Source organism: Melospiza melodia, chromosome 3, assembly GCF_035770615.1.
Source record: "Melospiza melodia melodia isolate bMelMel2 chromosome 3, bMelMel2.pri, whole genome shotgun sequence".
NCBI classification, from domain to species: domain Eukaryota; kingdom Metazoa; phylum Chordata; class Aves; order Passeriformes; family Passerellidae; genus Melospiza; species Melospiza melodia.
Genome location: NC_086196.1, coordinates 114,724,010 through 114,741,409, shown reverse-complemented (window position 1 = coordinate 114,741,409; position 17,400 = coordinate 114,724,010).

The window sequence follows — 17,400 nt, the reverse complement described above, 5'->3', positions numbered from 1 at the left end:
TGGCTGTTGTCACTGGGAGACCCTCTCCCTACAAAGCCTGTGTGCTCGGCAGTGTGCTTGGAGCTGCACTGATTTATGGCTGTCAGCTCCTGCCTGACAGTGTCCTGACAAGTTCTGCTGGTAGAAACTTGTTCAAGCTTGAAGTGACACTTCTGTGCTGCTGCTTTTCCTTCCCCAGAGAGGAAACTGCTCTCGACCATCCCGATTTCGGTGTCACACTGAATTCCCTCTAAGTGTGTTTCCTTGCCTGGGGTCTGACTTGCTACTGGAAGCCAATACATTAAATCACTTCCCCAAATTACCATATTGGCTCCTCGCTTGGGGGCTGTTTACAGTAGGTTTCAGACCACTGGTTGGCCCACGTAATGCCTGATTTGGAAACTGGTAGCATCTCCAGTTGGTAGCTGACAAATTCTGTCAGTTTGAGTCTGGCACAAGATATCAACGGAACGTGGGGAAAAGGGGGAAGAGGATTCTTTTCCGTTTTCCGGAAGATAGCTGCAAAAGACTGTTTTGTTACATGCATGCAAAATAGGTATTAGCTGTTTCAAAAAAAAAATTGGATTGGGAAATTATGGCTTGTTGTAATTAAGAGAGGTAACTCTGCCTTGCCCTGCCCAATTCTGTACTCCTGGATCTTGCTAAAATATATCCACATGCTTGAATTTAAGCATTGGTGTTAAAACATGCCCCTTTAATAATTAGAAGACTGGATTTATACCCCAACTTTCCAGACAGCTGGTAGATTTTTTTTTTCCGTTATCCTCACCTCCTAAAATGTTGTGATATAGCAAATTAGCCATTTCTCACCATTTATTCTGACGAACAGAAATAAGTGAAATCTGTCTCTGAACATTAGTGCTGCAGGCATGTGAAATACATGGTAGTCTACATGGCAGCAACCAAATAAATATGTTTTGCAGCTCTTAGGTGAGAAGGTGGTAAGGAAAATAGAGAAGGAGGAGCTAAATATTCTGGCAGATATTATGTGTGAATCATGGGGAAGGCTCCAGAAAAAAAGTTAGGAGATATGAATCATTGCCCATGGAAAAGGGAGAGAAATGTGTCAGAAGGCTTTGAGTGCATTTATCCAATTTTGAGTACTTTGTATCTTTTAAAATGCAAACCAATTGCAGTACTTGAGTTTCCCTGTGCTGTAAAACACACCACAATCCCTTCAGTAAATAGTTTCAATGATAAATTAGCTCTCCACCTAAGCTGTGCTTTCTCTGGCTTCAGCTTCCAGCACTGGGTCTTCTGACAACTTTGTCTCTCAGAAGGAAGTGTCCCATTGTATTTATTTTTTGTGACCTGTGCCACCATAAACTGTGATCGAGGCCCTCTGTCACCTTTCCTTTGATAAGCTGAAGGGACAGAGGGCTGTGAGTTGTTCATGATAAGGCATGTTTTCTAGTGCTTTCCCCATTCTTGTTGCTCTTTGAATCCTTCACAATTAACCAATTTCCTGCTTGAACTTTTGCCTCCGGGGCTGTCTCTGTATTCCTGCAGCAGTTGCACCTTTGCCAAAGGCACAGGCAGGATAACGTCTCTATTCTTCCTTGAAACTCTTCTCCCTGTGCCTGAGACTGCACTGGGCTTTGTGGCTGGGAATGTGAATGGAGATTTTGTGATCAGCTGATATAAACACAATTTTGGTGTGGTTTGGGGTAGGGGTGGTGGGGTCCCCTCTTGGTTGCTGGCTGGATGGAAGTGTTTTATTGGGGGTGGATATTGTTCAGTTTACAGTTTGCCAAGTGATTCAGAGTGCTTTGTGTGCTCTTTGATCGAGCTCTCCTGCAGTCTCCCTGTCACCTGCAGACTTTATTAATAATGATTTTATTCCAGGGTTTTTTCAATCATTGATTTAATATGTTAAATAGCATGAGACTGAGGACTGGTGCTGCTGGCCCAGTTAAAACTATTCCTATTCAATTTTCAGACTTCTATTCACAGCTACATTTTTCAATCTAAGGTGCCAGTTTTAATCCATTTTAATTTGTGCCTTGTTTAGATTATATCATTCTACCTACTGAGTCAAAACAGTGTGGAGAATCTGATCGCATGCTTTGCAAAAATCTAAGTGCAGCATACCAACATTATCACCCTTATCAAGCTGATCTGGGCTCTAAGTAACAAAAATATCCCAATTAAAATCTATTCCTTGTAAACCCACACAACTGGAAGGTGTTTGTATTTGCTCCTTTTGCATTATAATATATAATTTTTGGATTAACTGCCCATTACCTTACCCAAGATGCGAATGACAGTCCTCACAGTACCTGCAGGACCCATCTGTTTGTTTTAAATTTTTGGAGAAATGTTACTTTGCTTTGGGCTTCTGGAGTATTGTAAATCCCATCGTATCCCTGTGGGCTGGAGAGCTTCCATGCCCGTTCTTTGCACATTTTCCAACTGACTGACTTCAAAATCTCTCCCTTTTCTAGCTGCTGTTCTAAAGTCCTTTCACTCATTGCTGAGATTGAGGGTGATTCATTGTTTTGAGACAATATGCATATAAAATCTATTTCCCAAATATGGAAGACAGGTATTCATTGAATTCTTATATATTTTCCTCATTATTATTACATTTTGTCTATTTTTCTCCAGTAACAGCTGACAACATTTTTGTTCTCAATATGCTTTTAAAAGTCCCAGATATCCTTTCCTCGCTGATTTCCTTATTTTCCCCCCTTTCTGGCTCCCTTTGTCAAATTCCCAGAGTTATTAGCTTTTGGTTTATAATTGTTATTATCAGTATTCCTTTATATCATTAGTGCTTTGTGTTGAAACAAATGTGTTTTCATTCTATGTCTACTTTTAAACTGAGAGAATTTTTAAAATACTGTCAGTTTGTCTCTTGGTTGTGAAATTGTGGCCTTTGAAATCTACAAATGTATTCTTAACACTTTCCTGATTACCATGAAAAGGCCCCTCTGTAGCTGATATTGCTCATAATTATTTCAGCATTGTGAGAACAGTTTTTGTCCAACAGCAGATATGTGAATGTACGCGCTGGAGTGCCCATAAACACACTCAGCGCTCTGGAGCCGAGTCTGGATGTTGACAACAAATATGATCGAGCCATGGTCGCTGTCATTCGAGTAACCATTAATGTTTAACATCTGGGATCAGTTCCTCTGGATCTGTCATTAGGCACTCTACCCCAAGCTGGGATGAGTTAAGAAATTGGCTGCCTGTAATTTTTTAAATTCTGAGGACTTTTTTGTGCTGGTAGCCTGAGAACACCAGCATATGCCATTCAGATTGAAGTCCCATATGTTAACACAGCTTTTTTTACCAACACATGATAAATAAGTCTTTAAAGAAGCTGGTCATCGTGTTTTTTACACTGTTTTGGTGGGGTGTAGCAGGCACCAAGTAGCTCACTCCGTGCAGTGTGTTTGTGAGAACACAGATCCACCAGCTATTTTCAGCTGAAATAAATCTTTTACACAGTGAAATCTTTATTTGCACAGACTTGCAGAGGTTTTGAGATGGTGCTCTGCTCCTTTTCTTTTGTGCACACCTGAGCCCACTGAGTTGGTTTATGCACATCCTGACCATGTGAGCTTTCCTAGTAACATTAACCAAGTAATATTTGTGCTCATAAATCAGCCATCCTAATTCCTCTCGTTTGTTGTCTGACTTCTAGCAGAAGTGTACAAACAATTAAATAATTTCATCCCTTTGTGTAAGTGGATGCTTTTGTAATTTTGTTCTCAACAGCATGGTTTTGAACTACAACCAAAAGCCTCACACCTTTTGCCCAGGCAGTGGTTACATATGCAAAATTTTCTGGCTTTTTCTATTCATAGGGCGGGAGGAGCCTTACAAGATCACATGTCTGCATTGGCTTCTGCTCAATTTGGCCAACTGTCTTTGCAGAGAGATTTCCTGCAACTTCCTTGACAGGGATGCACTCTCTCTCTATCCCTACAATCTTGTCTTGGTTGTTCATGAAAACTCTCAAATCTGTAGTTAGTATTTCCCCAATCTTTTCTAGTTCCTGTGGGGCCATTTTCATGGTTTTCCACAGAGAGCAGTTCTGTTTCTTAAGGAGGATTGTTCAAAACCACTCTACTTTGTTCTTTGTTACATCTGTGATCGCGCTTCCAAACCACAGTTTTGTTTCTTTTACCTTCATTGCTGCTTGTACATTGCTCCAGAGAAATCTTTTCAGGTGAGAAAGCAGAGCCCATCCACTCCAGCTCAGAGCCTCACTCATGCTGGCAGCCAGCCCTGTGTAGCCTCTGAAAATGAAAGTTTCTCAGATGCCTTCTTCAGCCTTGCTCTGAATTTACTTTGCCCTTCTCTCTGCCTGCTCCAGACTTTGCCTGGCAACGGATGGATAGATTAAGAGTTGCTGCTTAGTGCCAGCCTCCCCCACCAAAATGAGGGATAAATCAGGTCTGACAGATTAAAATGACCCAAGGATTTAGGGTCAGTTAGGAGACCCTAATTTGAAAAAAAAAATCCCTAAAAATAAGTAGCCATCTCTTACTCGGTAGGTTTGAAGGTCCCAAAGTCGCTGTCTTGAGGCCAAACTGAATAATCAGCAGGATCAGGCAGATGGCTAACCAAGATTTTTAACCTGGAGCCTGCGCTGTCTCCTCTGAATCACCCCTGAGGCAGCAGGAGACATGGAGCTTGCCGTGTCCAACTGAAGTGGCTCTTTCCAAGTTATTCACGGCAGGAATGTTGAGGGAAAAGGAGTGATTTTGCATCTGTCCCTTTGAAATACCGTTCTCCCACAGTTACCCTGGCAGATGACTTCCCAAGAGCTCTCTTCAAGTGGTAAATCGAGCTGTCGCCAGCTCCAGCAGCCTAAAGAGGGATGGGACCGGTGTCTAGTACATTACAAAGGGCCAAGTTAGCTCCAGTTGTGCTTTGTTTAACGAGATGGTTAAAGCAGCGCGAGCGGCTCTTTGTGGGTCCCAGCGCTCAGACTCTGCTGAGGGACCGCGGTGTCCCCCAGCTCCTCAGGGATGAGCTCAGGGCTGCACCTTTCTGGCGCCGAGCTCTGCCTTCCCCGCTGGCTTTCCTGCAAACTGTGATGTGGATCGGGCACATGCCAGGGAGGTTTTCCCCCTGGCTCCGGATCTCTCATGTGCCTTTCAGGATGAGCCTGCCGGAGCCGCGGGAGCAGCCGAGACTGGGCTCTCCATCGAGGCGGAGCACAGCCTCCCTGAAATGCCACTGCACTGGTGAGGGCATATTAAATACAGAGAGCAAGAAACTGCTTGGCGGCATCCTATTCCCTAATAGGATTCCTCTCCACACTGCCTGCTTTTCCAGCAGGCACTTGGCAGGGCGATGCGAGAGCTGCTGCCCTTCAGCGGCATTGGATGGGGCACCCACTAAGGCACGCCAGTCTCCAGGTGCCCTACGCCTTTTTTCCCCCCACATACTCACTCCTCTCTTCCTCCCCTTCCTTTTCATCCTTTCCCCCCCCCCCCCCCCCCCCTTTCTTTTTGTGTCCCTACCTATATATGTTTTTAATCTTTGCCTGCATCAGCGATGCCTGCAGGCAGAGCCTCCAGGGTTCGGCACAGCGGGAAGAGGTGTGACCAGCGATCCCTTTGCTAAGGGCGCTCCTCCTGCAGCCAGAGGCACGCAGCCACGGGCTGAGGAACTCCCGGGGGGCAAACCCGCCTTTATTCTCAGGGTGCTGCTCACAGATGCTGTGAAGCCAGGTGCACTCCTCTCCTCCTCTCCAGGGCACGTTGCTTTCCCTTTGGAGGCGATGATTGTGTTTGGACCTGTGCTGCGGGAAATATATCTCGGTATAAAAATATCCGTCCCTCTGAAAAGGCAGAGGATCATATTTCTTTTAAACCATACCTCAATCAACTTGTGAAAACCTGAAATATATCTGGACAAATCAGATTTATATGAACCAAGGAAAAATATAGCAATTTTGGGGATATTAAATTGAAGGTTCAATGTACTTGTTCTTGGGCTAACTGGTGCTTGGGAAAATGGGGTTTAGATCGTTTTCAGAGATTCCCCTTTCTTTGCTGACAGTCAGAGAAAAGGGGCAAGAGGCTACTGCTTGTGTTTGTTCCTAAAGCAAATCACGGTTGATAGGTCCAGCTTTAGACCGACCGGCCTTGACAAGTTTCTCCGCAATTCTTTCTTGTATGCAGTTTTTAGAAATCTTTGAACAGTGAGAAGCACAAAAGGTAGAAAGTTAACAAGACTCCACGGGGCTGTGAGATGGTACCTGACAAGGGAGGAGAGGTGCTCCTGCGACTAAAATAGGCGACACAGAAGGTGGTTTTGTGCTTGTCGGAGAAATTGGGAATCTTGTTACAGGCTAGGAAGGTCTGGTCTGCTCAGACACACAGTGTTCATAACAAAAGTTTTGGTTTCATTAGCTGCATGTTTTCAGGAGGTTTCTTATCATTTTCAAATGTGTAATTTTTAAGTGAGTTTATTCTGAGAAGTCAGTACTACAACTTGAGTATTTTGCTGGGGAGCTGGGAGTTGGTTTTCACTATATTTATGGATATGAAACAATTGCTGAGGGGCAGGGAGGGGGGAGAAGAAAAGCCCTTGCTTTGGCACATTGAAGAAAAGATGTCCTTTTCCACTCTCTGTCTCCCTTGAAAGAATTTGAGGCTTCTGCTTTCACTCTCCAAACCTGGGCAGGTAATTAACATCAATGATTTGTCCCTAAGAAGCAGCTTTGGCCTTGCGTTTCAGGGAGAAATGTGGTTATTTCAGACTTAGCAAGTGTGCTTTAGGTTTTGATCCTCAGCTTTGGTTTTCTTGTTATTCATATCGATTGTTCCAATTTGTATGCTGTTTTGCTCTGTGAGTTGTTGATCTGTTTTGTTTCTAGTCTGTTTTTCAATGGACACAGGTTTCTAATTTTCTGTTTTCTTCTTAGACTTTCAGGTTTTAATTCAATGCGTGTTTTCCAGGATATTTCTCTCTCTGTGGCAAAGCTGTTGTATGATTGTGTTGCTTGCCTCTTCCTTCCTAGAGACAATGTTAACAGATATCATGGGAGGGATATCACCCTCCTCCCCCTAAATTTTATATAGAGCACTGCACTTAAGTCAGAAGCCATATTCCTTTGCCTGTGGATTTTCCTTTGCTGGAAGGGCCAATTCGTAAAGCAGATGGGAACTGTCAGCTTTGTGTTTCTTGGGAATATGTTCCAAAAGATATCCTTTACCATGGTATCCTTTGCAAGGCTCTGATGCAGTAAAAAGCATTGGGATATTAAAACCCAGTTAATGGAAAACCATTGACACTCAGCCTGGAAAGAGTGAGAAAATCCTTGACAATCCTGGCGGCTAATAATCCCTTGGTGAGAGGCCAGTGCAAGGGGGCTTCCCTGCTCTCCTCTTGGCATCGTTCCTGGGTACCTCCAGAGGAGGAGGTTTACTTGCAGGGAATATTGCATATGGTGAGGAAGCAAAGAACTGTGGAAGACAACACATGCATCTCTCAGGGAGAAAGAGCTTGAAAGAAGAGGAAAATGCCCCTGGAGCATGGGGCCCTTGGCTGATGCTCTAATGTTCCCATTCCTCCCTGTTCTTTCCAGCTGTTTCCAAACTCTCCAAATGCCCCAGAGGGAGCAAAGCAAATGGTATTACCTCTGCCAGTGTACAGCTCAGAACCTGGTTAAACCAGTGTTTGCTCAAAAAAGGGCTGTTATCCTGCACTTTGGCAGAAAGGTAGACAGCCTTTGCAGCCTGCCCACTCCATTGGATTTTGTGCTCTCTGGCCATGAATTTAAGAAAGATGTGCCAGAACTGACATTATCCTACTGGAACCAAGGGGTTTGGGGAACACTTTAAAAGCTGGTGCAAACATGGAAGCTGCAGCTCTCCAGCCAATGCCTGTTGGCCAGAGGCACCGCGTGTGTGTGTGGATGGGCTCTCTTCTTTTTAAAAACCTTTGGAGTGAGTTTTTTGGATACTTCAGACGTCCCTTTTTCTCACCCTCAGATTGTTCGCCGCCTCCCCAGCAGAGTGACATATTGTTTGCAGTGGGATTTGACAGGCTCAGATGGCAGTAGCTGCTGCAAGATTTTTTAGTTCTTGTTGGTGCTACGACAGGTCTCAACAAATTCCCTCGCCCACTCGCCCGTGGTGCATAAGAAACTTTCTCTAGTGTGAGGGGAGCTTGCCCATCAGTTTTGTCAAAATCTCAGCTTTCCTTTAAGCATGATGCAGAAATTCTGGCTTTCTGAATGTGACACAGATCTGCTCTACGACAGTGATGTTTGCAGATTCAGGAAGGCAGACAGACAAAGGCGAGAGAAACGTGAGCTCCCAAATAACCCTGTCTTGGCTTTGTGATGGAAGTGAACTGCCTGGGGTATGCGGTGGGAAGAGGCTGTGGGTTTCCGCCAAGGAGATGTGGCCCCATTTTTTGCTGTGTTCCGTGCCCCTGTGTAAGTCCATCCCCTCTCTTTCTGTGTCTTTGTCAAGTATACAGGTGATAGATCTGCAAACCCACCCCAGATACCAGGAGGTTACATGAGTGAGCTGTGAGCTGGTCAATTCACCACACCCACTTCTCCGTGTGATGGTAAAGCCTAGAGGTTTTACCTCTAGGCATCTTCTTTAGGATGAGCAGAAATTTGGCCTGAAATACCCTGTGTTTGTCTGCTGTGCCTGCAGAGGAGCCCCCACTGCCTGGCCTGGGCTTGGCGTCCCTTTGGAGCGGGACTGCTCAGGGTGGCAGTGGCAGGCATGGGTCTTTTTCTGAGAAAAGATGCTTATTCTAAAGCTGAGGGCATCTCCATGTCCCTTGTATTCCTGCAAGAGTGAGGGCTTTGCAAAACTAGAGGAGACATTTTCCAGAGCCATGAGTCCCTTTTCTCCTGTGAGCCATGGACTTTCGGAGTGCGGCATTCCCACCAAGCCATAAGTGTTTTGTGTTTGATTTAGGCTCAGCCTCACAAGGTTATTTTCAAGCAGTGGTCCTGGGGCTGTCCCACTCTCAGGCTCTTTTCCTTGGCATAAACAGCGTTAGCCCGAGGGTGGCTCTCATGTGTGCCAGATGCCCACAGCCACGGCAGCAGGAAATCAATGGGGCGTGGGGATATTCCCCGCCACTGCTCGCTGCCGCTAATAGCTGTGGTGGTGTAGGAATCCCTGTGGCATTTCCACATTACCTGGAGATTTCCCAAGGCAGGAGAAATCCTAAGGATAATTAAGCCTGTTTTATTTAGGGCTGAGCTGAGCCATCAAAGTGGCATAAAGCAGCCTAAATGGACCAGAGGATCTGGCACCTTATGCGAAAACTAATCATTTTCTGAGGTGGTCTGATAATTTCCGAGGAGGATATAAAATAATTCACACCCACATGTAGCTTTTAATGAGTAGAAAGGCCTCTCTGCTGCATGTTCTGGAATTGTACTCTTTTTTTTTTTTTTTAAATAAAAAAGCAACCCAATGATGTTTGCATGCAACAAAGCCAGAGGGAGGCTGTGGCAGGAGCAGGAGCTTAGGGCAGCGTCTTTGTTGCTGTTTTCATCAGGGTTAAGGGCTCGGTGACCATTTGGAAACCTTTTATGGGCAAACTGGCTAGCAGCCAGTACTGCAAATTTGCACTCCTGACTTTTTGATTAGTCAGTAGTCCATCAACAGCAGTAGAAACCTGAGAAACATTTGCAGCTAACCACGTGAAAAGCAGGTGTAATAAATCAGGTTGTTCAGGTTTAATCCCAGCTGGGAAATGTGTGGATGGAGGTAGAAATCTTTCCCTGCTCCTCTGGTGGTGCAGCAGAATACCTGCTGCCTTGCCCCTCTCTTTCCAGCAAGATTTCAGCCTATAACAGTGATTGCATTCCCATTGGGAAATCACAGATTTCCAACAATTTCTTTTAAGATCTGCAGTGAAACTGTGTGAATGACAACCATTCATCCATCTCATTGTAGGATCAGGACCACAGCGAGGACTTTTTAAGCTTAAGGAGCGAGCCCTTAATTGCTCTGCCCGTGCTAAGTGGAAGGAGCTCTCTCCGTGCCAGGGCCCCCATGGCAGCAGAGGCATCTTTCCTATTTATTTGCCTCTGTCCCACGGGAGCCTGGAGTGTGTGTCTGTGTGTGTGGGGAGGGGAGGACCTGAGCTCTGCTCCCTGGCTCCTGCCATGTCTGTGCCCAGGCTTTTCCCGGGAGCAAATCAGCAGAGCTGGTGACAGCAGAAGCCATGAAAAGACCGTGGCAGATGTGAGCCTGCTCTCTAATACTTTATGAATACTGAATCTGCTTTTTCTTCAGGGGGAGGGTGGCTCTCTGTCTGTGTTGTTGCTCGTTATTTATCACACATGGGGTATGCACAATACTGGAATGGGGTGTTGTTAATAAAAGTTACAAAGTTGCATCCTAGAGATATATTCTGGCAGGGAAGATACAAGAGAGAACAAGAAAGCAGGAGGGAAGTGTTGGTGCCATGAGGACAGGTCCATGTCCCAGACCATGGAAGAGATTCGGGAGCATGTTTTAATGACATTTCATTTGTATTTTTCCTTCTGGGTGGACAACTGAACCAAAACGGTCTGGTAATTGTGGGCTAGAATTTTATACCAGCTGCGCAAGAATTCTCTCTCTCCCAAGTTACGACATTAAACAAAACCTCCCTGAGTCCCTCAAGATGAATATATGAGTTGTAATCTCAGGAAAAGTTTAGGGGATGTGTCTTCCAATCTCAAGAAATGACAATTTACAGTCTCGGGAGAAGAAGGGTGGGAGGGACAGGTTTCTCAGAGGGGGCACATTGCACTGGCTCCCCATCAAGTGACACCCAGCCTGAGAAGTCACAGCCATACAATAACTTAGCACTGCCATTGCCTTGGCTGTAGTGAAACAGAGACCTTCCAGCTATAGCCAGCAGTTCAATTCCTTTCCCAGGTATTAAAATAACAAAAGAAACAGAAACTACTGAAATAGACAGAAGAAAGTGGATCTCTTCAACACCCCCAGCATCAAGCAGGCAGCAAGAGCAGACACATCCAGGGATGGTTTGCGCGCTCAGTGCTGTGAGTCGTGAGTGGTGGATATTTGACAAAACCCCTTTTTATAGCAGTTTTAAGAAAAAATTAGTAATAACTAAGCAAACCACTGAAACCAACTGAGCTGAACAAGGGAATAGCAACAAAACAAAAAGCCCAGTGTGTGTCTGTTGCCTGGGGCAAGCTACAGCTGATGGATAAAGTGACAGACGAATCCTTCCCTCATTTCCATTTTAATCTCTGTCTACTAATTGTCATCAATATCATCAGGGTCACTAGACCACTAGTGCGAGTCTACAGCCTTCCAGAGGAGCTGCAGCTTTGTGCCTGCCTGCCCCCAGGGCTTTGCCCCTTTGCTAACCTGGGCTGTGCCCGGGATGCCTTGGAGGGGGAGGAAGGGCCCTTGGAGGTGAGGTGGGCTGGGTGATGTTTCCCTGTGTCAGGCAGAGGAGGCTACTCCTAGTGTCCAGCATTAAAACACAGGACAATTGCAGCCCTCTTTGAAATGAAAATTACTTGTACTCCCTTTATGCCCAGGCCAGCATTTGAAAAAAGGGCAGCTGGGAATCCAGCTCCCATTGGAAGAAAGGGCTCATTCCGACTCTTAAATCAATGACTGTGTGATGAAAGCACGCTTTGGATCAGGCCCAAGACGGACAGAGTCAAAGCTTTTTGTCCGTTCTCTGCCGGGTGCTTTCTCTCCCCTTCCTTACTCTGGTGTGTGTAACACGTGTGACATGTGCCACACGACTGCTCAGGGGGTCTCTGCTGGTGACCAATCAGGCAGTCCCCTGGAATTTTGTTGCCTCACCCCCCTGCCCAGGAAAGGCACCGCACAGCCCTGTGAAGGTAATGTTTAACCCAGGGGCTCCAAGCCAAATCCTGGCCCCTGTGCACAGCTTGAGCACAAATTGTGCCCATGGCAACTACGCTGCAACTTGCTAGGTTGGAAACCTCCCATCCCCACTTGGAGGCAGCCATGTGGTCCTCTGCTTCTGCTGCTAAAAAGTAATAGATTTTAGGCATTTACTCTGTGCCTTCATCCTGCACCCAGTCCTCCCTGCTTTATAGGCATAGTATGTTCAGGTGATTTGGAAAAGGCTCTGGGTTGGATCTGTTGGAATTGCTCCCTCATAACAGTTTTCAGGCTTTTGGTTTTTTTGACCCTGTGGATTCTTCTTCTTCTCTTACTCACTCTTTCCACTTTCTTTACTCCTGCTCCTCTGTATCTCAACACTCTTTGGTGGTACCATCTCAATCTCTTCTCCAAATCTCCCTCATTTCTCATGAGCTACACTTTTCTTTAGACTTCCCAAATACTTTCTCTGCAATCATTCCTTGGCAGATCAGCTTCTTATTCCTTCTCCCACCTGGTAACCATTTCTTGAACAGGAGATGTGAGGATTAAAAATGGACTTTTCTTAGTTCTGCTGTTGATTTGGGATCAAAGGAGTTCACAGTAGCTGCAGTCAGCTCCCGTGTTCATGCGGCTGTAGCTGGTGAAAGGGACTCTGCAGGCTGTGAAGCACATCCATCCTTTCATTGGAGATGGTGACCCCATTTTAGGATTCTGTGTGGTTTTGGGGTTCCACATTTGCAAGGTGGTGCCTCTGTGACCTGAGGGGAGACGGTGCTGATCCTGGAGAGGGTCACCTTGGCCTCAAGGTGATCCTCTTTGTCTTGCTACTCCATTGCTTGCACTTTTTGAGTTACCCAGTGAGTTAGGAAGGGGCTGCTGCAGTGTTACAACGTCTCTGTGTTGTGTGTCCGCGTGGCTGTGTGGGGTTTTACCACCGCAGTGTGCTGCAAATCCCACAAAACATTTCCAAACAAACATCGAAGGAGGATGTGACTTCAAAACAGAGGGATCAGCAAATATGCTGTAAATTAATAATATGCCCTTTTAATAGCAATTGCTTTATGAAAATAGGTAGGGCTTTTTTTTCCCCATCCTTGTAGAAACTGCTCTGAAATAAGTGGGTCTCACTGGAGTTTTGTTTAAGGAATGGCCGATGCCACCTTGTTGTTTGTGTTCTCCTGAGCGATTCGCTGCCAGCTCTGTGACCAGGATGGGGAGAGGCACAGAGGCAACAAAAAAATGGCTCTGTGCAGCCATCTGCTGCAAATCTTCCCAGAGGAAGATCTGGAATCCCCCTGCTCCCACCAGGAAAATCTTCAGAGGCCCCTGCCCTGTAAGCCGTGGTCCCTGCGGCTGCAGCTCCAGATCTTTGGCGCTTATTGGTAACATATTTGCGAATCTGCCCTGCTGTGATCGCTGATCTCTGCCAGCTTAAATTTGGGAAAATGCTTTACACAGCCTTTCCTCTCCCCTCCCTCAACCCCTGCAGGTCTATATGCAAGGCAGGAAAGATTTAGTGTTTGAGCATAAGCACTGGTCAGCCAATCTGCAGCGTATCTTCTTGAAAACCCAAAACAGGTGCTCTTGGGCCATCAAAGTCTTGAAGCAGTTAAACTTCTTTTCACCTCTGTTGCAGTTCCTTTAAAAGAAATAGAGAGATCTTCAAAAGGTGGAAGGGTGGCAGGCCAGAAACGTAAAGCGTGTGCAATCACTCAGATACAAGTGGCACCACTAAAAATTGCCTTCATATATCAGCTTATGGTTTACACACTGTGGCAGAAAGGACGCTAAAAGGTCAGCAGAAAAAAAATATATATGTCAAGCCTGGAGCTGTGACTCCAAAGGTGTGGAAAGACATGATCTGAGAAGGGTTCTAGAGGGACTGGATAAGTGCTTGATATGGCAGGATTTTTTATTTTATTTTATTTTATTTTTTGCAAGGGAGCTGCTTGCAAACGTCAGCACAGAAGCCAAGGTATATACTGGCAGTAACCTCTTGCTACGACCCCTGGTGACAAGACGGATAGTTCCATTCATCTGTGGGTGAACAGCACAGGCTCTCTGCATTTTTTACTTGAAGCCCTGGATGAATTTGTTTGTGGAGGGGAATGTCACCGTTGTGAATGCTCTGATCACTCATGTGCCCATAGTGAAGTCAGTGGTAGGGAAGGAGGGGGAAAGGAGAGGGGGGGCAGAGCAAGGAGAGGAGAGCAAGCTTCTCTCTGGGGGTCTGGGGGATGCCAGCTTGGATCCAGCAAAACATCTCCAACCAAACATTAATGGAGGATGTGACTTCCAAACAGAGGGATCAGCAAATATGCTGTAAATTAATAATGTGCCCTTTTAGTAGCAATTGCTTTATGAAAATAGGTAGGGCTTTTTTTTCCCCCCTCCTTGTAGAAACAGCTCTGAAATAAGTGGGTCTCACTGGAGTTTTGTTTAAGACTGACCCCTTACTTTATTAACCGTGTAACATTTTAAGGTTGTTTTTTCCTCTCTGTCTCCTCCAGCAAGTCTCTATTGATCACTGTTTACAGTTATAATCCCTTTCAAATTTATCATCCATGACTAACACCACACGTATTGATTGGTGCTGACGGATGTCCCTGTATGGTGTATACCCACAGTGATTCTGGCTAGTGAAGTACAGTAGATATATTTTTTTCTCTCCTTCATTTGCTTTTTATAGCTTTCTGCTCCCTCCCTTTTGTTCTCAGTCTGACTAACCTATTTCACACAAACACCGTGGGATTAACATGTCTAAATTTAGGACAATTTCTTTATTCTTGATGAGGTCTTTGGAACAGGAAGGAAAAGAATGGGTAGTGGTGGGGTTTGGGTTTTTTTGTTGTTTTTTTTCCCTCAACTGGGAAGCTACTGGAAGGAGACAGGCCCTATAGGAGATCAGATTTATGAGGGACATCCACATGTCTTAACCTAAAGCCTAAAGTAACAAAGATGTAAGGGCTAGTTTTTTTAGGGACAAATTAGATGTCACTGGTGACTAAGGACAAGGTGTCCGAAATCTGGACTATAAATGGAGTCATTTGTCAAAAATGCATTTTTGCTTGCCTGCTGCAACATTTCCTCCATCTCTTGTTGGCCAGAAATAGAGCTTGAGGTTAATCTCTTTTCTGAGCCACCTTAGCTTAACTTGAATTTACAAACCTGAATCCAAATAAGTAAACAAACCAAAATCCCCCAGACTCAAATATCCTCAAGGATTTTGCTATGGTTGCACCACGAAATTTCTGTCACCTAAACTATTGTTTTGTTCCTGTTAACCCAAACCTGTGAACTTTACTTTCAAAGACTGGGTTCCTTCCAGATTTGAATAATCTATTTGTAACTTTCTTTTTGTGTGTGCTTTATGCAATGGTTTAAATACATGTTCTTGTACATGCATTTTATTTGGGGGTAATAAGGCAGCAAGTATGAGACAGAATTGTTAAACCTCAATAAAAGCATTTTTTAATAATAATTTGGCATTTATTTAATATACAACCACTGTCTTATTAAATCTAACTCTTAAGATTTAATAGGATAGTTTATTGTATTATAGCATTACTGCTACAATGCTATAGCTATGGTTGAAAAGGCATTTTCATTATAAACTCCTGTTTGCAGGTGCTTATAACTTCCTGAAGTACAGCACCTCTTTTATTTGAATGTGAAATCACTCACTGCACTTCTCAATTTTTTTTCTTTCATCTCCATCTCCTTCTCAGATACAAGGACGTTTAGATGTCAAAAATATGAAAAAAAAAAAAAGAAAAGCAGCAGTTACTGAGGAGCAGCATTAGAGCTGAGAATCAAAATTCACCAAAGCAAAGGTTCAGAGTTAGTTTAGGAAAGAAATTTTGGACCTTGATCAAGTTGCTGTGCCCATGTCTGGTAAAGCACAAAGTTGGCAATTTGCTCAGTAATGTGCAGTGCCATTAAAAGAAAAAAAAACAAAACCCAAACAATTATTTTCTGTGTGTGCATTTCCCCCTCACCTTGAAGGCAAACGGGTTTGTCAGGTGAGGTGCTCAGGACTGGGCTGGGGTCAGTGTACTCGCTGGTGAGCAGGTTAATGAGCAGGTTTTATGGTGAGCAAACAGGACCTGCCCTCAGCAGGGCTGCCTCCAGGAAATGGACAATCCCTGTGCCTCTGAAGGGGTGGGCACGCTCTGTGTCACATCCACTGTGGCCACCCGGCTTTGCCCTGCTCTCACGGCGGGCTGACCCTTAACAACATTACTCAGCTTTAGTAAATGAAACATTTAATTGCTTTTTGGGCTGAGAACCACTTGTAAACAAACCTCAGCCTCAACAGGAAACTTTATAGCTAAATAAGTAAACGCTGACAAAGAGAGACTGGAGACACAAAAGGCCCAAACAGGAGCAGGGCACTAAACTGCCCCATAAAACCTGTGTAAAGAGAGTTCTTCATGGTGTCACAACACACTCTTTGCTTTTCCACAGGCTGACTTTGCACGGGGCATCCTTTTCCTTTATTTCAGTCCTGGCCCAGAAACTCCTGCTGGAGTGGCACTGAGCAGAGGGCTGGTTGGTTGGTTGGTTTGTTTGTTTGTTTGTTTTTAATTATCACCAGGCTTAGACAAATTTCTCATTGGGTGGTGGGAAGATCAATGCAGGAAGAGGGACGTGCACTGTTACAAAGGGTGCAGCCTGTTCTTGCTGCTGTAGAGCTGGAGCTGAGCAGAAAGCAATTCTTTCAAAGCACAGAATTTTGGTAAACCTCTTCTAGATCTATGCAGCAATGCAATCCTTTTGCTTAGGTCTGAACATCAAGTTTTTCCCAAGAACACAAGTAGAGGTAGGTGTGAATTCATCAAGACAAGAGTTGTTGTCTCTATAATCCTTTGTGGGTTTAGGAACCTTAATAGTTTCCTCAAATAAACATCTTCAGCTCCACTCAAAGTAAGAAGGTTTGTAGCTCTAGGCCTTCTGCCCTGCAAGTCCTCCCTGCAGCCATGGCAAGGCTGAAAATGAAAGTTGTTTTCAAGGAAAAAACAGATAAATTAGGCAAACTTTTGTGGCAGGACTGAATTTTCTGCAGCTTATTCTCCCCACAAAGTTTTGCACTGCTGAAAATCCTTGTGCAAGGTCCTTTTAATGTTCCTCAAGTGCACAGTGGTAACCACTGCCTCTGTCAAAAAGAGAAAAAAATGCAATTATTTAAAAGCAACAGTCACAAATAAATTTATTAAGTGGAAGGTGATCATATAGGTAGCTCTGAGCAGCTCCTGAATTTTCAGAGAGAAAAACTCTGTATTGTACTACATTACCACTGTTTCAGGCTATTTTGTTGGTGGTTTTTTGCTGTACAGGTAGGCTTGACCTCTCTTTGCCAGTTTTAATTTTCCTGCTGTTTTTCAGCAGCTCTGTGGTCACCTTGCTAGCAAAGGAGCACTATAAATGGATTAATGAGCGTCATGAGGAAATAGGAAACTGTCTCCTTGTTTTTTACTGCTTTAGTAAACACAAGTATTCAAAAAACCTTGCATATACGAGAACTGAGAATTTTCTATTTTTATTTTTTTCCTTTTGTGAGGATCAT